We start from the raw sequence: 21247 nt of genomic DNA on the forward strand, positions 1-21247 counted from the left end.
TCAAAAACACACCTAAAAAGCAAATAACCTAATTAAGAAATGGATGATGCATCACATTATCATCAGGGAACTACAAATCAAAATCACAATGAGATACCTCACACCTGTCAGAATGACTTAAAATTAACAACATAAGAAACAATAGGTGTTGGCAAGGATGTAGAGAAAGAGGAGCCCTTTTGAAGTGTTGGTAGGAATGCAAACTGGTGCAGCCACTTTGGTGAACAGTATGGAAGTTTCTCAGAAAACTGAAAATAGAACTATCCTGTGATCCAGCAATTGCACTACTAGGTATTTATCAAAAGGATATGAAAATACAGATTCAAAGGGGTTCATGCACCCCAATGTTTATATAGCAGAATTATCAATAATAGCCAAACTATGGACAGAACCCAAATGTTAATTGATGAATGGATAAAGAAGATGTGGTATATATATCCCATGGAATATTACTCAACCATCAAAAAGAATGAAATCTTGCCATTTTCAACAATGTGGATGTATTATGCTAAGCAAAATAAGCCAGAGAAAGACAAATGCCATATCATTTCATTCATTTGTGGAATCTAAACAGATGAACATATGTGGGCAGTGGGGTGGGGTAGAGAGAGGGAAACAAACTATGAGAGACTCTTAAAGACAGAGAACAAGGGCTCCTGGGTGGCTCAGTTGGTTAAGTGTCTAACTTTGGCTCCGATTGTGATCTTGCAGTCCATGAGTTCAAGCCCTGTGTCAGGCTTTGTGTTGACAGCTCAGAACCTGGAGCCTGCTTTGAGTTCTGCGTCTCCTTCTCTTCCCTTCCTCCATTCACACTCTGTTTCTCTCTCAAAAATAAACATTAATTTTTGTTTTATGAAAGAACAAACTGAGGGCAGATGGAGGGAAGTAGGTGGGGGATGGGCTAGATGGGTGATGGGTATTAAGGAGGGCACTTGTAAGTGATGAATCACTGATTTCTATTCCTGAAACCAGTGTTGCACTATATGTTAACTAATATTTAAGCAATAAAAATAAAAAAGACAAAAAATTTCATGAAAAAAGAAAACTTAATGTTATTTCTCCATCTACTTGTAAAGAATAGTAGTGTGTGCATTTCCTGGGAGATTTTCTTCTTTAAGAATTCCAAACAGCACATGGATGGCTCAGTTGGTTAAGTGTCCGACTTCAGCTCAGGTCATGGTCTCCTGGTTCGTGAGTTTGAGCCCCACGTTGGGCTGTTTGCCAACAGCTTGTAGCCTTGAGCCTGCTTCAGATTCTGTCTCCTTCTCTCTCTGCCCCTCCCTGACCCCTGCTCTGTCTTTCTCAAAACTAAATAAACATTAAAAAAATTTTTTTAAACAATTCCAAACTAAAAAGCGAAAAACAAAAAACAACAAATTCCAAACTAAGCATTTTAGTTCCATTTATGACTGCAATAGAAAAACTGTATTTACACTGTCCACCTATGCATGCACAGAACTATGTTGTATAAAAGATAGTAAAAGCTACCCAAGTGCTTAAGACTGCCATTCCATTTCTGCTTAGTTAAAAAAACAAATTGAAAGTTTCTAAGATGCTGCCTGTTGAAAACCCTACTATAGACTTCAGGATCTCCAAGCTCTCGATTAACTAAGGTATAAATGGGGAGAGGAAAGATCACATATAATTTAAAATATAGTTAAACCAAAACTACTGAAAATGTAGTACCAAAATTTTAATTGTAAACATATTTAGTTCAAAATGTATCCAATGTTCAGACATACATTGACATTGTAAAACATCATCAAAAAACATAAATAGGTATTGTTGGTGTGTATGCAGCTAAATATCATATTACTTCCTCCACAAAGAAGTGGTCAAAATATGAAAATCAGATTTTAAAAGATCAAAGTCTGTTAAAATATACTGCTGGATTTTTTGTGGAGAGAGTTGTGCCCCAAAACATGATTGACATGTCTGTTCATTAATATGTATTTCTAGTAGTAGACACATTCTAAAATACAGATATTTGTGCATAATTGTGGTGATTTTGGTTTTGGACAAATGCATTATCTATGTATACTTTATGGGCATGTTTAATCTTCATACTGATGTGTCCACTTGTAGACAACAGTTAAACCTCATGCCGCCCTAGCCCATGTTCCTAACATTTAGATAAGTGTTGAAGATTAGGCAACTAAAAGCAGTGGGTATTATTAGCAAGAGGCAGCTCTGTGAGGTGAGTTGGTCTTTTTCGTTATTTTACTTACTTGTTAACATGAAGTCATTGGTTCACACTTTCTCCTGACATTTAGGTAATTCACCACCGGATAAATAGTAATGGTGGTAACTTGACTTTCCATTAATCTGTGTCTCCACTATTGCCATTTGTCCACACTTACTAGAGGCATGAAAGAAGTTAGCAAAGCTATAGAATAAATAGATGAATGTGATATGCTTTCAGAGAGTAACGGTTTTACTTGAGGATGTTGAAGACAAAATAAACAAGTTGTATTGATGATAATTTAAAAATTATTTTTATATTGATGTGTACATATTACAGACTATAAAGTAAAATGTACGTGATTTTAAAGGTGAAACAGGAGACTTCAAGGAAATTTCCTGATCAGAGAGGCCACTTTACACTATACCCAAGACTTCAGAATATGGGATTGGGAGGGGGTGAAGTGGTATATATTAGTTCAATCTAGTTATGTGTTCTTTTGTGAAAAGATTGAGAAGCACTGCAAGGGGGCATGAAGAAAAATAGCATAAAATTTAGTTCGATAGATGTCCATTTAGTTACAATTAGGATGGGACTCCACTGAATTAAACTTTTTCTGAAAAAGCCTAACTCTTAAATGAGCCAAGCGTAAATCACTAATTATCCTGTTTATGGGGACTCAAGATTAAGAGAAGAGTTTAAAGAAATAGAAATAGCTAGATTATAACAATTTCCTGATAGAGAAACATTACTTTCCTCATTTATTTACTTTATGTCTCATTTACCCTTTTGGTGTCAAAAGTTCCCATGACTTATGCATACTTGCAGTCTTGCTGCTAAAGATTCTCTACAGCTCAGACTTTGATGATGATGATGGTGATGATGATGATAGTCAACACCCATATAGTGTTGATCGTATGTGAAGCACTGCTATAGATGCTTTGCATTTAGCCCTCACAAAAACCCAATGAGATAGAGTTACCCGTATTTTTCCATTTTACAGATGAGGAAACTGAGGCACAGAGACTTCAGTAATTTTCCCAAGGGTATGTTGCCTAGAAACGGTAGAACCAAGATTAGACCCCAGGCAATCTGGTTCCAGAGTCCTGCTCTTAAATATTATCTTTCCTACTTCTCATCACCAAAATTATTAAACATTTAGGGCTTACAAGGCTAGAATTCATGAAGCTGTTGGAAGTGATGTTGGAAAACTGCTTTGAGTCACATGAACAGCATTAACAAATGAAGATCTGGTAGAATTAGACAATCAGGACACAGTAGATGCTTCCAGAGAGAATCATTTGGCTAACAAAGGAAATAAAATGAAGCCCTGAAATAGATTTTGTTTAAATTACTTTCATTATGGTCCTTGTTTCAGCAGCCCATGTACTAAAATTGGAATGACACAGAGAAGGTTAGCATGGCCCCTGCGCAAGGTTGACACACAAATTCATGAAGTTACTTTCACTATAATTGTGCTGTGAACATCCCGTGTGAAATAAAGGATGTTGTATGGTAGGTATATTAGTTCTGTCAGGAAAAACACATAAGTTCCAAAAAGCATTCCATTTGGTGTGTATTCAGAGAATTAGTGACTTTTTACAAATTGTTTTCAGATAAAGAAAAATCTGTATTAAGTGTATGCTTAAAAGTTAACTTCAGTCTAGTTACTGACACAGGAAACTAGATAACCATAGGAAGCTGATGGTGCCAAGTGTCAGTAAAGGTATGGAGGAGTTTCATCTGTGATCCAGTTGTCCTGTCCCAGAAGAGAAGAGCCTGAGTGGCCTTACCTATGTCCTGTCACGCCAGATTTCTTTGTCTTCATCGTAAGTGAGGAAATCACTCAGGGGCTGCATTGCTCCTTATGATTGCTCTGAACTTGGAAACTGCATGTGTGTTTAATTTCACTCCTGTTAACAGCTTCCTTCCTTAGGTCTATGCTTTTTGAGGGCAAAATCTGCATTCTTTCTAAATACTGTTTAGGGTCACTTCATCACTAAAGTTGCCCTTCCCACAGCCTGGACTCAGAGATTATCTTCTCATGAAATTCCCCACTGCAAAAAGAGAAACAATTTCAGGCACATTTAAGTGGAATATATAAAGATTTTCCAGGAATGATTTTGCTCCAAGAAAATTAAGCTTTCAGCAAACCAAATCCAGAAGCATGAATTTCAGTTAAACAGAGGAGGGGAGATGGTTCACTGTCACCATATTAATCTTGGATTTTGATCATTGTTATAAAGGTTTAACCAGCTAGCTAACATAAAAGCAGTTCTAAGTCCAGTCTTTGGAAGTTCTCATATCAAATAATTTGACAGTGACCAAAATTAAATTTCAGCTTTTATGCTTTGGGCCCTGAAAATAAGAATGTGGTTAATATTGAAACAGTCTAAATATTCAGAAGTCTTTTTGCCCAGAGAATTGCATCAAAGATATCTTAAGACACAATGAACCTGTGGCAATAGTCTTTGCCTCTAAACTCCAAGTCTTCTTTGCCTAGTACTCCACCTAGTAGATCCCACCCTATCTAAGCATTCCCACCTGGCTTGATCTGCCACCAGGCTGCCATTTATCTGTCAGATGTGTCAAGGTCTAGTAGTTTCTGCATGAACTTGACTGCCAGCTTTTCATTCCAATTTTAATGGAAACAGAGTCCTTCCTTCCCATTGTAGATCAATTAACCAGATTGTATTGAGGGCAGAGAAAATTAACTTTTCCTTCCAAGACCAATAGTCCTAAGGAAAACATGAAAGATTAAAATTTACTTTTCTCTAGGAAAATTCATAGGTTTGAGTCTCCACAGAGAGTTGTCTGAGCTTACATGTCAGTGGGAGCTTTAAAAAGACCTGCTGGGGATCACTCTTTAAAGAGAATAGCCTGAGATTCCAGTGTGGGTTTGTTGCTGGCCACATTTGTGCATTAGCAGACCATAAGAAGGGAATTCTAGGAATACTAGGTAGTGGCAAACATTGTCATATTGCGGTTTTTATTGTCTGCTGGTTTGAAGGTTCACAGTAAAACATTTTCTTCCCACGTTTTAATATTCTTGTGCCCTTAAACACCGTCTTAGGCATTTATGTCTGCCTCAGCCAGCAAACCATTCTTCCCTTATTCCAGGAGCACAGGGCCCAGCTAGAGATGTGCTAAATACAGCTGTCCTTTTAACAAAGCCTTCTGAAGTCCAGATATGATACTCCTTGTGAAACAGACCTAAACCAAATATGTCTTGATAAGATGATTCTGTGAGAGGTGCACCTGACTCAGTTTTGTCGTTTCTTGCATTAGCATCCTCACTGTATTGTCCAGTCCAGACATCTTTCTAGAAATAGCAGATATTAATCTTTAGCTAGAAGTAGAGAAGACTTTATTATAAAAACAAAAATATTAGTTGGAACTGCTTGACTCCTCACTCTGGAATGGGTAAATATATAAAAACAAATAAATGTATGTCTTCACAGATATTATAATAATACATCTTCTCTTCCCCTCTAAGTCTGTCTCATTATAGGATGTTATTCTTAAGGCACAGTAGGTTTATGACTTCAGCATAGGAGACTGGTGAGACAATGGGTATGAAAGCAGACACTGAGGAGTGAGAAGGTCCATTAAATTATTGTATCTGCCCCGTAGGTATAGAGAAGACAAACCTAGAGGGCCCAGCTCATGAGGCTCTTCTATAGTGCAGAGAGACTGGAATTGGGAAGAAGGAAAAGATGATATGAGAAAAGAAATGTCTGCCTCTGTCCTGGCTAGGGTAAAGATGGGCAAAGGAAAATAAAAAGAGGAAGGGAAACAGAAACGTGTGTAAGAAAGGCATCTCCACAGTTCGTTCTGCACTTTGGTGTTGAGAGACTGAGGACTTCAGAGTAGCCCTGCAGACTCAGGGTTCTGCCCCTGTGCTCTTAGTGGGACTGGGGACTGCGAAGGAGCATTGTGCTCTACAAGCCAATATGCAGCAGCTCACTTATCATGCAGCAGGTTTGCTGAGGTGAGAATCAGAATCATTACAGCAGATGTTGGGGCAGACGCCTGGGCAGGGGGCTGAATGATAAAGGAGCACACTCTGGGGTATGCAGCCAGCCAGGGCTGAACAACAAAAGGGCGTTGGCAAGACCTACCTGGGAGCATTACTGGAGGTAAAAGAAGTGGCCAGCATGGTACTTTAGCATCAAGAGGCCAGAAAGACACATGGTGACAGGGAAACGAGATGTTACTACAAACCAGTGGGTGCCAGGCAATGCATATGAAAGGACTGACACAATGCCAGATGACTGCCCCCAAACCCCATCAGACACTGGGCAGGGCTGGGTGTCAGTAGAGGAAGACAGAAAGCTGTCAGGGTATCTGAGTATTTTCTAAAGGATAGTATTGACATTTTAACAGTATTTAACAATATTTATGCTTCTAACCCATGAGCACGGGATGTTTTTCCATTTCTTTATATCTTCTTCAATTTCCTTCATAAGCTTTCTATAGTTTTCAGCATACAGATCTTTTACATCTTTGGTTAGATTTATTCCTAGGTATTTTATGCTTCTTGGTGCAATTGTGAATGGGATCAGTTTCTTTATTTGTCTTTCTGTTGCTTCATTATTAGTGTATAAGAATGCAACTGATTTCCGTACATTGATTTTGTATCCTGCAACTTTGCTAAATTCATGTATCAGTTCTAGGAGACTTTTGGTGGAGTCTTTCGGGTTTTCCATGTATAATATCATGTCATCTGCAAAAAGTGAAGGCTTGACTTCATCTTTGCCAATTTTGATGCCTTTGATTTCCTTTTGTTGTCTGATTGCTGATGCTAGAACTTCCAACACTATGTTAAACAACAGCGGTGAGAGTGGACATCCCTGTCGTGTTCCTGATCTCAGGGAAAAAGCTCTCAGTTTTTCCCCATTGAGGATGATGTTAGCTGTGGGCTTTTCATAAATGGGTTTTATGATCTTTAAGTATGTTCCTTCTATCCCAACTTTCTCAAGGTTTTTTATTAAGAAAGGTTGCTGAATTTTGTCAAAGGCCTTTTCTGCATCGATTGACAGGATCATATGGTTCTTATCTTCTCTTTTATTAATGTGATGTATCACGTTGATTGATTTGTGAATGTTGAACCAGCCCTGCAGCCCAGGAATGAATCCCACTTGATCATGGTGAATAATTCTTTTTATATGCTGTTGAATTCGATTTGCTAGTATCTTATTGAGAATTTGTGCATCCATATTCATCAGGGATATTGGCCTTTTTTTACTGGGTCTCTGTCTGGTTTAGGAATCAAAGTAATACTGGCTTCATAGAATGAGTCTGGAAGTTTTCCTTCCCTTTCTATTTTTTGGAATAGCTTGAGAAGGATAGGTATTATCTCTGCTTTAAACGTCTGGTAGAACTCCCCTGGGAAGCCATCTGGTCCTGGACTCTTACTTGTTGGGAGATTTTTGATGACTGATTCAATTTCTTTGCTGGTTATGGGTCTGTTCAAGCTTTCTATTTCCTCCTGATTGAGTTTTGGAAGTGTGTGGGTGTTTAGGAATTTGTCCATTTCTTCCAGGTTGTCCAATTTGTTGGCATATAATTTTTCATAGTATTCCCTGATAATTGCTTGTATTTTTGAGGGATTGGTTGTAATAATTCCATTTTCATTCATGATTTTATCTATTTGGGTCATCTCCCCTTTCCTTTTGAGAAGCCTGGCTAGAGGTTTATCAATTTTGTTTATTTTTTTAAAAAACCAACTCTTGGTTTCGTTGATCTGCTCTTCAGTTTTTTTAGATTCTATATTGTTTATTTCTGCTCTGATCTTTATTATTTCTCTTCTTCTGCTGGGTTTGGGGTATCTTTGCTGTTCTGCTTCTATTTCCTTTAGGTGTGCTGTTAGATCTTGTTTCTTGAGATAGGCCTGGATTGCAATGTATTTTCCTCTCATGACTGCCTTCACTGCATCCTGAAGCATTTGGATTGTTGTATTTTCATTTTCGTTTGTTTCCATATATTTTTTAATTTCGTCTCTAATTGCCCGGTTGACCCATTCATTCTTTAGTAGGGTGTTCTTTAACCTCCATGCTTTTGGAGGTTTTCCAGACTTTTTCCTGTGGTTGATTTCAAGCTTCATAGCATTGTGGTCTGAAAGTATGCATGGTATCATTTCAATTCTTGTGTACTTGTTAAGGGCTGTCTTGTGACCCAGTATGTGATCTATCTTGGAGAATGTTCCATGTGCACTCGAGAAGAAAGTATATTCTGTTGCTTTGGGATGCAGAGTTCTAAATATATGTGTCAAGTCCATCCCATCCAATGTATCATTCAGGGCCCTTGTTTCTTTATGGATCCTGTGTCCAGATGACCTATCCATTGTTGTAAGTGGGGTACTAAAGTCCCCTGCAATTACCACATTCTTATCAATAAGGTTGCTTATGTTTGTGAGTAATTGTTTTATATATTTGGGGGCTCCCGTATTCGGCGCATAGACATTTAAAATTGTTAGCTCTTCCTGATGGATAGACCCTGTGATTATTATATAATGCCCTTCTTCATCTCTTGTTACAGCCTTTAATTTAAAGTCTAGTTTGTCTGATATAAGTATGGCTACTCCAGCTTTCTTTTGGCTTCCAGTAGCATGATAAATAGTTCTCCATCCCCTCACTCTCAATCTAAAGGTGTCCTCAGATCTAAAATGAGTCTCTTGTAGACAGCAAATAGATGGGTCTTGTTTTTTTATCCATTCTGATACCCTATGTCTTTTGGTTGGCACATTTAATCCATTTACATTCAGTGTTATTATAGAAAGATATGGGTTTAGAGTCATTGTGATGTCCGTAGGTTTCATGCTTGTAGCGATGTCTCTGGTACTTTGTCTCACAGAATCCCCCTTAGGATCTCTTGTAGGGCTGGTTTAGTGGTGACGAATTCTTTCAGTTTTTGTTTGTTTGGGAAGACCTTTATCTCTCCTTCTATTCTAAATGACAGACTTGCTGGATAAAGGATTCTCGGCTGCATATTTTTTCTGTTCATCACATTGAAGATCTCCTGCCATTCCTTTCTGGCCTGCCAAGTTTCAGTAGAGAGATCAGTCACGAGTCTTATAGGTCTCCCTTTATATGTTAGAGCACGTTTATCTATAGCTGCTTTCAGAATTTTCTCTTTATCCTTGTATTTTGCCAGTTTGACTATGATATGTCGTGCAGAAGATCGATTCAAATTACGTCTGAAGGGAGTTCTCTGTGCCTCTTGGATTTTAATGTCTTTTTCCTTTCCCAGATCAGGGAAGTTCTCAGCTATGATTTCTCAAGTACACCTTCAGCACCTTTCCCTCTCTCTTCCTCCTCTGGAATACCAATTATGCGTAGATTATTTCTCTTTAGTGCATCACTTAGTTCTCTAATTTTCCCCTCATACTTCTGGATTTTTTTATCTTTTTCTCAGCTTCCTCTTTTTCCATAATTTTATCTTCTAGTTCACCTATTCTCTCCTCTGTGTCTTCAATCCGAGCCGTGGTTGTCTCCATTTTATTTTGCAGCTCATTGATAGCATTTTTTAGCTCCTCTTGGCTGTTCCTTAGTCCCTTGATCTCTGTAGCAAGAGATTCTCTGCTGTCCTTTATACTGTTTTCAAGACCAGTGATTAATTTTATGACTATTATTCTAAATTCACTTTCTGTTACATTGTTTAAATCGTTTTTGATCAGTTCATTAGTTGTTGTTATTTCCTGGACGTTTTTTTGAGGGGAATTCCTCCGTTTCGTCATTTTGGATAGTTCCTGGAGTGGTGCCAAACTGCGGGGCACTTCCCCTGTGCTGTCTTGAATAACTTGCGTTGGTGGGCGGGGCCACAGTCAGACCTGATGTCTGCCCCCAGCCTACCGCTGGGGCCACAGTCAGACTGGTGTGTGCCTTCTCTTCCCCTCTCCTAGGGGCAGGATTCACTGTGGGGTGGTGTGGTCTGTCTGGGCTACTTGCACACTGCCAGGCTTGTGGTGCTGGGGATCTGGCCTATTAGCTGGCGTGGATCAGCAAGGTGCACAGGGGTGGGAGGGGCAGGCTCAGCTCACTTTTCCTTCGGAGATCCACTTCAGGAGGGGCCCTGCGGTACTGGGAGGGAGTCAGACCCACCGCCGGAGGGATGGATCCGCAGAAGTACAGCGTTGGGTGTTTTTGCGGTGCAGGCAAGTTCCCTGGCAGGAACCAGTTCCCTTTGGGATTTTGGCTGGGGGATGGGCGAGGGAGATGGTGCTGGCGAGCGCCTTTGTTCCCCGCCAAACTAAGCTCTTTTGTCCCAGGGCTCAGCAACTCTCCCTCCCATTGTCCTCCAGCCTTCCCTCTCTGCTCTCCAAGCAGAGCTGTTAACTTATAACCTTCCAGATGTTAAGTCCCGCTTGCTGTCAGAACACACTCCGTCTGGCCCCTCTGCTTTTTCCAGACTCAGGGGCTCTGCTTGGCCGGCGGGCCACCTCTCCGCCCAGGCTCCCTACCGCCAGTCCGTGTAGCACGCACTGCCTCGCCGCCCTTCCTACCCTCCTCCGTGGGCCTCTCCTCTGCGCTTGGCTCCTGAGACTCTGTTCTGCTAGTCTTCTGGCTGTTTTCTGGGTTATTTAGGCAGGTGTAGGTGGAATCTAAGTGATCAGCAGGACGCGCGGTGAGCCCAGCGTCCTCCTACTCCGCCATCTTCCCAGGATCCTCCGAACTTCCTAAAGCAGATGTTTAAATTATAGTACTGGGGTAAAGTGTAAGGTAGATTGAACATTTAGTTACATTGAAAGGCGATATATCAGATGTGATCAGAACCAATTTTTTTTAATAATGGTTAAAACAAAGAATGATAAATAATTATATTTATATTTGTATATATCTTAAACATTTTATTTTAATTTACTGTTAATGTATATTCATACAGCATTCTTTTAATGTGGGGCCAACATCCTTTCTTCATATATTGGTCTTCCAATTAGTGTTCTTATTTCTAGCATTAATTAAACCTATCATGCTTTGTCTACAATTTCTAATTGTATTTTTTTACTAGGTCAATAACTCCTTAAGCCGCTTGCAAAGAATTTTGAGATAGAATCTTAGTTTTTTTTTAAGTTAAAAAAAATCTTACAATTGCCTTGACACTCCATTGAAATCATTGTTAAAGGAAACTCACTTTAAGTCTGTTCAAAGCATTCAATTTAGTTTTCGTACAGACAACTCTTTATCTTCACAGTCGTTTTTTCCCCTATTTTGCAATGTGATTAATTATATTACATAACTAAAATAATACATAAGGTGGTCATAAATAGATTTGGGGACACAATTGACTTTTGAAAACAGACACTGTGTAGACATCCCAGACAGAAACCTGTAACCTGTGAGTACTCTGCATATCACAGGAAACCATATGGTGAGGAGACGGAATGGAGGGTGCTGGTTAATTCAGCTGGTTGTTTAAATGGAGATTGGTTAAGAGTATGAATAGTATAACATTTTCTCTGTAACAGCAGGTGATGGCTCAAAAAGAAGGCCAAATTAGTTATGGATAGCACTTTAACATTTTGTTAATTAAAAAGATTTTTGTAATTAAAAAATCTTTAAAAAGATTTTTGTAATTACATTGTCCTCTGCACTTTCCAGTTGCATGCTCTGTGGGTTCAACTTTGAAAAAGCCCACTATATACATTCATAATCAAACCATGAATGTATATCGTTAATTTGTGCATGGATATTCACTGGAACATTGGCTTTTTTCCTGCTGATCCTTTTCCATGATATTCTTGATTACATGATAGTAAACCAGTAAGGTTTTTCTTTCTTGTCTAAAGTTCATCTTGGTTTCTGCTTTCACACCTCCTGGAAGGTCTCTTAAAATATGGTCTTCATTGCTGTATTTGTAAGGAAGTTCCTTCCTGCCACAAATTCTGCAGAATTATAGCTGTCTGCTCTAACCCAGGTTAGAGTTGCCTTTGTTGCTCTGGCTTTGTCTATTCTCTAATCTGTGTCCTGTTTCAGTGCTCTGACTAAAGAATAAATAGGGGATATTTTAAGGTACTTTTGGTTGGAAAAGTAACTTTCTCATTGGGGGTCCCAGCTACAAGCAGTTGTTTCCCCCATTGAATGGACATGTCAGTGCTTTCTATTGACTCTTATACTTCTCTGTCCTTTACCCTACCTGCACTTCTGCCTATCACCAAAGGTGCTTGTGTTTTCCGTTTCATGTCCAGTGCCATGCAGGCTTCTTGTGTTCCATGCTTGGGCACTATTTATATATGCAATAACCCAATTCCTACTCCCTGCGGCCACCTGAACCTGAAATGGAACAGGTGGAAAGGAGAGTTGGTACGCTCTTCCTTGACATTTTACCCATGTGTGTATTTCCCTTTTCATTTGCAGAGCTAAAGATCCTACAGGCTGACTTCTGGCCATGGCATAGGAGGCAAAACTGTGAGTGTTTGTTGACTTCTGCAGCTATAGGAAAACTTTGATCTAGGAATAAGCAGCTGCCTCCATTATGTTTAGCAAATGAATTAAAGACCTTTTCATTCTGTCAGAGGATGTAGATTCCAGAACACGGCTGACATCCTTCTCAGCTTGGAGGATCAAGAGTAATAAGCCATTTTTTTGCTTTAATTTTGATATTTTTGCCAGAGCCAACACTGTTCACTTCAATAGGAACTATTAAGGGTTGCTTCACAGTGTTTGTGATCCATTAGTAGCATATTTCTGAATCTTACTTTCCAAACATTGGTGGTAAAAAGAGTTGGTTAACTTCCCCCAACCATTTGAATTAATCCTACTGTTCTCTTCCTATTGTAAATATAACTTGTAACTAATTCCTTACTGTCCTAGGTCTGACCACGCCTGCAGAGCCATGTCATATAAAATGATTTTTTTTTAAATTTTAGAGAGAACATGCATAAGCAGGGGGGAGGGACAGAGGGGAGAGAGAATCCTAAGCAGGCTCCATATGCAGCGTGGAGCCCGACGTGGGACTTAATCCCACAACCCTGGGATCATGACCTGCCGAAATCAAGTCAAGAGTTAGACACTCAACTAACTGAGCCACCCAGGCACCCCTAAAATCATTTTAAAATGCATAGCATCAACCACTGTGTTGGGTCAATTTTTAATACTCTGAAAAGGCTTAGAAATCAAGACTCAGTTTAAAACTTAGTCTATCCTATTTGTGAGTAGAAACAGAAATATCAGTTGAGAGCATATTGTGACAAATCTGTGGAAAATATGTCCTCCATTGATCTGTGCAATTATCCCTGGAAAGAGCATATAAGGAAAAAAGTCTCCCCAATCTAAGTTTCCTTTTGATGAAATCTTGGCAACAAGGTTGGCAACAGCTTTTCTAATCCTAGGTTTCAAGTCTTTAAGAATAATTTTGTTGGATGATGCCTACTTTGAGGATATGATATTTTAAATATCATATTGCTTCCAGACATCTGAAGGTTTAACATGCAAATTAGTATATAATTTCTCCTTGGTGTGTGTATGTATGTGCATGTTCTGTCATATCAAATCACTTCATCATATCAGAGAACGAGACCTTGGGCAGGCAAGTCAGTTAACCTTTCTGGGCTGTCGTCTCACATGTAATGTGAAGGAATTGCACTATGTTTTATTCTAAGCTTTTCACAGTTATAACACTTTTTCATTCTAATAGGAAAGAATTTTGAGATCACATGCTTATATGTCCCCTGCATATGCAAATTACATAGACTAAAATTTTATTTCTGAGAGCCTGGACTAATAAGATGCATGTAAGCTATTCTGTTAACTTATGTTTTATTTCTTTATATATGTAAAGTGAAAAAGGTGTCAAAAAAGATTAAAATCTGTTTTATTAATGTTTATTTCTGAGAGAGAGACAGAGCATGAGTGGGGAAGGGGCAGAGAGAGGTGGCGGGAGGGAAGGAGACACAGAATCTGAAGCAGGCTCTAGGCTCTGAGCTGTCAGCACAGAGCCCGACATGGGGCTCAAACCCACAAACTGCAAGATTATGACCTAAGCCAAAGTTGGACGCTTAACCGACTTAGCCACCCAGGTGCCCCAAGATAAAAATCTTTTTTGAGTAAATATTGGATCCTCACTTAAGCGGATCTTCACCATCAACCACCACTGCCCACCTCCAATGTTGGAAATCCTGTAACAGAATGGTGTCATATGAGCTACTGAAGGATTGAAGGGTCAGGAGAAGAACTTTGGGCCTATGTCTCCCAGGGCTGTCACCAGCTCAGTAAGTAGTGGTCTTGAGGGTGCTCTAACAGGACAATTTGGCTTTCCTAGCAATTTCCTATTCACATTCAGGAGAGTGTTATAGCTTACTTTAAGTTTTACATTTATCAGGGCACCAATCTCTGGAAAAGGAAGAAGACAGGAACAAATAATCTGTAGGCTTAAAAAAATTCTGAAGGCTCATGTGCCACTTCTTCTTGGAGCCATTAAAAGCTGTCTTTAGACTTAATTCTCTCTGTCTAATCTGCTAAAATGAGAACCATGGCTAGTCCTCACCTCCTTTCTTGATTCTCACACTCCATTAAGATTGAAGCCGGTTTGTCACATTGACACTGAGGAATGTTATTATTCAAAGCTGAATTAAAAAGGAAATTTATATAGAACAAAACCAATAAGCCAAGCAGCCTTGACATTTAATTTTCTTGGAAACCTTTCTCATTGAACCAGAGAAGTCTGCATACTACACATTTGCAAAATGAAAAGTGATATAGTAGGAGGATAATCTCCTCATATAAATGATGAGTAAATAATCTGAAAGAGATTAGATGTTAGAGATGGTCATTTCTCCTTGCCTTGTCCTCTTTCTCTACCCTGAAATGACATTTATGAGTTCCAGCTTTTAGAGATGGTTTCTTCTATTCTTTTTGTTTTTGTTTTCAGACATGAGGGTATGGGGAAGTGGGGGAAGGGATAATTCTTATTTATGTTTTTGGCCATCAATTTTAAGTTTTCACTGTTAATACTGCTTCTTGGCACATAAATTCAGAGGATCAGTAACCAAGAGACCCCTCAAAATCCTAATGTAAATTGTGTAAGTTTAGTTCAAGACACTTTTTGGCTCTTTAAGGTAGGCTGAACATACAGAAGGAATCATTTCAGGATCCATTTAGCTTTCTGCTTTAGAGTAGGTAGTGGTTGTTGTTTTAACAAAAAGTCAGATTCTCAGTGGTTTGACATGATAAAAATTTATCACTCACATCCTGATTTAGTGTAGATTAGCAGGAGGTGAGGTGAAGGGTCCTGTTCTATATAGTAATTTGGGGACCTAGAATTTCTCTATAGTGTGAGTTGGCCATCTTCTCACATTCAGCATCCCTCCACTGGATTCTTTGTATCTACCTGCGAAGGAAGTCAGAAAGAGAATGTAAGGTCATGCAGAATAGAGATAGGTGGGTCTGTTTGCAGGTTTTAGACTAGAATTCAATCACGTGGTTTTACTTAACTGCAGGAGAGCTTTGGAAATGTAGTTTAGCACTGTAATCTGCAGAAGGAAGAAATGAGTTTGGTGACACATAGTACTGACTCTGCCTTGGTTCCCTTTCCTCTTGCTACCCATACCTGTGCACACAGTCCTTGTCTTAGGGTGGTCTACCTGTGATGACACCAAGGCATTTAGTTTGATCTAGTGGTTAGGCATCCTTTTGATGCTTTTTTATTCCATTTGCTTTTCTCTGAAAGGAAGTGACCTTTACACATAGAGGATGACTTTTCTACTGTCAGGGGTAAAAATGTGTAAATATAGACTCTGCTTGAATCCCCGTATTTTTAAAGTGGAATTCTACAGGGAGTGGATGCTAACTGTTTCATATATACTCAGGGGAAGAAGAGATATCATCCATTCATCTATTATTTTGGGAAAAGCTTTAAATGATCTTCTCTATCAAGCTGTTCCTGTGTGTAGAAGAGAAAATTACAGAGCTTCAAGATGACCAGATGATGAAAAGAAAAACCAGAGAGATTTTAGGTTAAATGATAATGGAATAAAGTGACACCATGATGTATAGTAACAGATTATTGTTTTGAGACACAATGTTCTAGAAAGATTCATTTATGCCCCTTGACCTTATTCCAAAATTCAGGGTCTAAGCAGTTCTAAACTCAAGTTGGTTCTTTATTAAGAAGCAATTCAGACAAGTGAAGGACTTGTAGATAAGGCCAAAAAAAGTAAAAAAACTTACTGACAGGAAACTAATAGGAGTCAAAGATAGGCCTGTATACTTCTACAGCAATTTTAGTGAATTCTTCAGCAGAGCATGGTAAAGGCATAGATTGGCATTTTGTTGGACATGCTGGTATTTCACAGGGGAGGTTTCTACCCATGGATATTTAGGGTCCATCAAATATGGTTCTGTATGCTTTTGCTCAAAATCCCATACCCCTGGAGGGGTGTGGAAAATGAAGTACTACTTATTGATTATAGTACTGGCTTTATCTGCCAACAGAAGGCCAGTACTGCAAGAAAAATCCCATTTCCATGGCAACAGTGATCTCTACTTTTAACTGGATATCATGTGAAGAAGAAACTATTTTTTTCTTTAACCTTAAAGATTGCAATTTTGAGAAAACGGGAATGATTTTTGGCAGCAGGGTGTTGTTAGAGCATCTGGGGCAAAGGGCTAATGTCCAGGGTGAAGGCTTTTAGGACTTTTAATATGTCAACCCTGACTTTATATCAGGGCAAGAAGCAGAACTTAAACCATATCAGACATCATTTTACTACTCAGGAACAGTGACCTTTTATTCCAGAGGTATCTCAAGGGTAAAAGAATAGGACATATCCATTTCTCTGAATATTACCAGATGTTCAAAAATGGGGGGAGAGAGGAGCCAATTAAATTAATCTTTATTGGATGTTACTATGTTCTTTTCCTGATAATTTCTCCTTCTCTCTTCATTAAACCTGTTAAGACCGTGGAGCCAGCCCTATAAGAGATGCTTGTCACCCTGGTCTAGAAAACTGAGCTCTAAAAGCTTTGCTGTTGAGAAATCATCTGCCATTTTTGTTTTAAAACCTTAAAATGTCAGTAAGTCTGCTCAGCCAGGTCTCTTCAATAAAGAAGCAAGGAGGAATCTGGGTATGAGATGAGACCTGGCACTTACTGATCACATGCTCTGTGCCAGGCACCGTGCTGGCTGTTTGAGCATAGTATGTGCCATCTTCCTTGCTCTTGTGAATAAAGATCATTGATTGACAGTGGATATCATTAGAGGCAGTCACTTCTATATGAGGATCTAAACTAAGAGTTCAATACAACATTCTATAACCATTGGTGCTAAGTATATTATGATCTATCAGAGTTGACTGATCTGGTATTTCAGTTAAACAGTTGTTCTGGTGGTTCATTGCAAACAAACAAACAAAAATTCTAAATATGCCAATGTAGTTGATTTTTATTCTTGATCAAAATATTAAAATTTTCATTTAGAATTATTTGGAGGAAGTTACATAATGTGTTTTTGAGTAGTACCACTGTGAATAAAATTTCAGTATGGGGGGTGGGTACTTTAAGGGAGACAGCCATTCAGATTGTTCTTTTAGAAAAATGGAGGTGAGAAGGCAAAATCAAAAGGGGATCAGCTTTTACAAAGTATAATCCCCAACAGAACTTTAATAACTAGGTTTTAAATTCACCAAGGTTTTCTCCTTCACTGGTCACTACCTTTGTTTAGAGTAAATTTTCACCTCTCTTATATGAAATAGGCATCTTCTCCTTTGAAGTTTTGAGAAATGTTTTTAAAAGTCCCTCTATTTTTCAGAGTGCTTGATTTATGCTGTGGTAGCAAACTACCACAAAATAGCAGTAGATGACAATCACAAGTTTATTTTTCCCTCATTCTACATGCCAACAAGGATGGGCTGTAGCTTTGCTTACTCATCTTTACTAAGACCTAGGCTAATGATATAGGCTCTGGAACACTGCCAGTTTTGTGGTAGTAAGAAAATAATTCCATCCTGTTAATGGAGCAGTGGCCATTAAAGCTTCAGTCCAGGATTGACATGCATCACTCCTGCTCACATTTCATTAGCCAGACAAATCACATCACCAAGTCTGGGCAGGGAAGGAAATCCTTCTTCTCTTTCTAGACTTAATCTTAAGTACCTTGAACTTCTTGGGGGGAGAGGTACCCCCTTTTTCTGTTTCCTGGGTCATGTTGTCCAGTTGGGGACCACCTTAAACCATTCAGTGTTTTTTTAAAAGGTTATAAAGCCACACCTTTAATTTGGTCCTTGACCTGAGACTAAGATTTAATTACCTGAATTGTTCAAAGGTCTCCTCAGTTTTTTTGTGTTACAGTATGGGTAAAGAAGTTGGCTCTTCTAATCCTACAAGACTTGGAATTTCTGAACTCTTAGTCCCTTTCATTTCTGCTTATAAACTGTCCATTTCTTTAATCATCTTTTTTCATGGTACAGTTGTCAGATGCAACCAACAGCAGTCAAAGGATGCTATTAGCATCCCATTTTTCACCTTTTTCACCTAAAGCAACAAGCTTATCAGGTGCATTATTTGTATCCTAAATTGTCACAGGTGACAGTTTTTAAAAAATGTTTTCCTGAGGCACCTGGGTGGCTCAGTTGGTTAAATGTCCCACTCTTGGTTTCATCCCAGGTCATGATCTCATTGTTCATGGGTTCTAGCCCCATGTCAGGCTGTGCACTGACAGAGTGGAGCCTGCTTGGGATTCTCTCTCTCCCTCTCTCTGACCTCCCCATCTCATGCTCACGCTCGTGTGCGCTCTCTCTCTCTCTCTCTCTCTCTCTCTCTCTCTCTCTCTAAATAAGTAAACTTAAAAAAAAATGCTTTCCTACTGCAAAATGGATTGCCACTCTCCCAGGCTCTGCTAAGAGTTTCCATACAGCACTATTGCCTGACCCCAAGTTAATGCCCTATATTTGAGTGCTTTTTGTTGTTACAGGAACACTCCATTCCTGATACCAATAATTTAATTTAACTTTTTAAAGTTTATTTATTTATTTAAAGATAGCACAGGAGGGGCAGAGAGAGAGAATTGCAAGCAGGCACCCTGCTGTCAGTACAGAGCCCAATCTGGGGCTCCACCTCATGAACCCATGAGATCATGACCTGAGCTGGAACCAAGAGTCAGGTGCTTAACCGACTGAGCCACCCAGGCACCCCTTAAATTAACTTTTAACTTAAAATTTCCTTAGTCATCCTCAACCCTGCATTAAATGAAGATAGTAAATCTTGCACTGACTCTTGTTTTGTATAGAACATGGGAATAGGACAACTCAGTCGGTTGAGTGTCTGACTTTTCATTTTGGCTCAGGTCATAATCCCAGGGTCATGGGATTGAGCCACATGTTGGGCTCTGCACTGAGCATGGAGCCTGGTTGATATTTTCTCTCTCTCTCTCTCTCTCTCACTCTCTCTCACTCTCTCACTCTCTCTCTCTCTCTCTCTCTCACTCCCTCCCTCCCTCCCTCCCCCCCCCTCCCCCTCTCACTCCCAGCCTCTCTCTCTCTCTCTCTCAAAACAACAAAAAACATACATAATCACTACATAAACAAATACACAGTATAACTATGGTATTAAAATTTGGAGGGAACATTTGGGGGGAAATGTTCAAAAAAGTCTGCTAAGGGGGAGAAGTAATGAAAAAGTTGCCACATCATATTATGAACTGTGTATCATTCATAGAGTTTTAGTCTTAGTTTCAATATTGACAGTTAATCTGTATTTCCTTCTAGAATGTCTCCTTCAAATTTTTACCTGTAATTTGAGTTGGTTGCCACTAGATGGCAGCCTCTGGTCTCAGTGTCCAACCACACAGGCTTGGCTATGTAGCTAATGTAGGCTACAAGGAGGTAGTAAACTTTTAGCAAGATTTTAATGCCTCTCTCTAATGCTTCTACAAAAATATAACTCTTGATTAAAAACGAAGTATAACACTTAATAGTACATTGGTTTTGTGCATTTAAGTAGCATCTTAAATTTGTTTAAAAAAAATTCTTAATGTTTATTTTTATTTTCAAGAGAGCACGCAAAGCGGGGATGGTCAGAGAGAGGGAGACACAGAATCTGAAGCAGGCTTCAGGCTCTGAGCTCTCAGCACAGAACCCAACTCGGGGCTTGAACTTCCAAACTGTAGGATCATGACCTGAGCTGAAGTTGGATGCTCAACCGACTGTGCTACCCACACACCCCAATAACATCCTAAATTTAAAGCAAGATTTACTTTTTTTTTTTTTTTTTAAGATTTACTTTATTTTTGAGAGAGAGAGCACAAGCAGGGAAGGGGCAGAGAGAGGTGGACAGAAGATCTGAAGCAGACTTTGTGCTGATAGCAGCCAGCCCAATAAGGGCTCAGAGTCACAAACTGCAAGATCATGACCTAAGCCGAAGTCGGACACTCAACCAGCTGAGCCACCCAGGTGCTCCTAAAGCAAGATTTGAAGAAATAACACAAGTTTTAGGAATTTTTACATATCCTTGATGCTTGCTTAGTTGACCAGAGTTAAGCCAATTAATAATGGTAACTCAGTTTACCTTTCGCAGAGGCAAATTATATTCTCCTTGGAGCCTTAGGAAAGTTTGACGTTAAAAGAAGAGCATATATACCCTTTTTAATAATTTTTGTTTAACCTTCCCTGTTTCATAGCATGAATTTCTTCTCTTGAGTTTCACCATGGAAACAACCCTCCCCTCCCCCCACCTTTATTTCTATTTTGGCTAGTTTTCAGTGTTGCAAAGAGGACTCCTGTATTGTGATGAGATATAAATATTTCCCCTTTGAAGCTTCTTAAAAACTCTAGGCCTTTTTTTTTAAAGTTTTATTTATTTTTATTTTGAGAGAGACCACACACGTGCACATAGGGGCAGGGGTAGAGAAAGAGAATTTCAAGCAGGCTCTGTGCAGACAATGTGGGGCTTGAACCCAGGAACTGAATTGTGAGATGAGCTGAGCCAAAATCAAGAGATGGACACTTAATCAACTGAACCACCCAGGTGCCCCACAACTCTAGGACTTTTTAATTTGGTGAGGAATAGATGTGTGATATGTGTGATTGTTGAGAGATGTAGGTGAAGGAGGAATTATAGCAGGAGAGAATTTTGG

The 21247-nt window shown here is 39.2% G+C and overlaps 1 protein-coding gene and 1 non-coding gene across 3 annotated transcripts in view; both read left to right on the plus strand.

Annotated features, from left to right (window-relative positions):
• TMEM108 (transmembrane protein 108) overlaps positions 1 to 21247 on the plus strand; it is a 403151-nt gene that overhangs the window by 183747 nt on the left and 198157 nt on the right. The window lies entirely within an intron of this gene.
• LOC131513253 (U6 spliceosomal RNA) lies at positions 3547 to 3654 on the plus strand. Its single transcript, XR_009262484.1, has one exon. It is a non-coding gene; the product is annotated as a U6 spliceosomal RNA (small nuclear RNA).

Source organism: Neofelis nebulosa, chromosome 5, assembly GCF_028018385.1.
Source record: "Neofelis nebulosa isolate mNeoNeb1 chromosome 5, mNeoNeb1.pri, whole genome shotgun sequence".
NCBI lineage: Eukaryota > Metazoa > Chordata > Mammalia > Carnivora > Felidae > Neofelis > Neofelis nebulosa.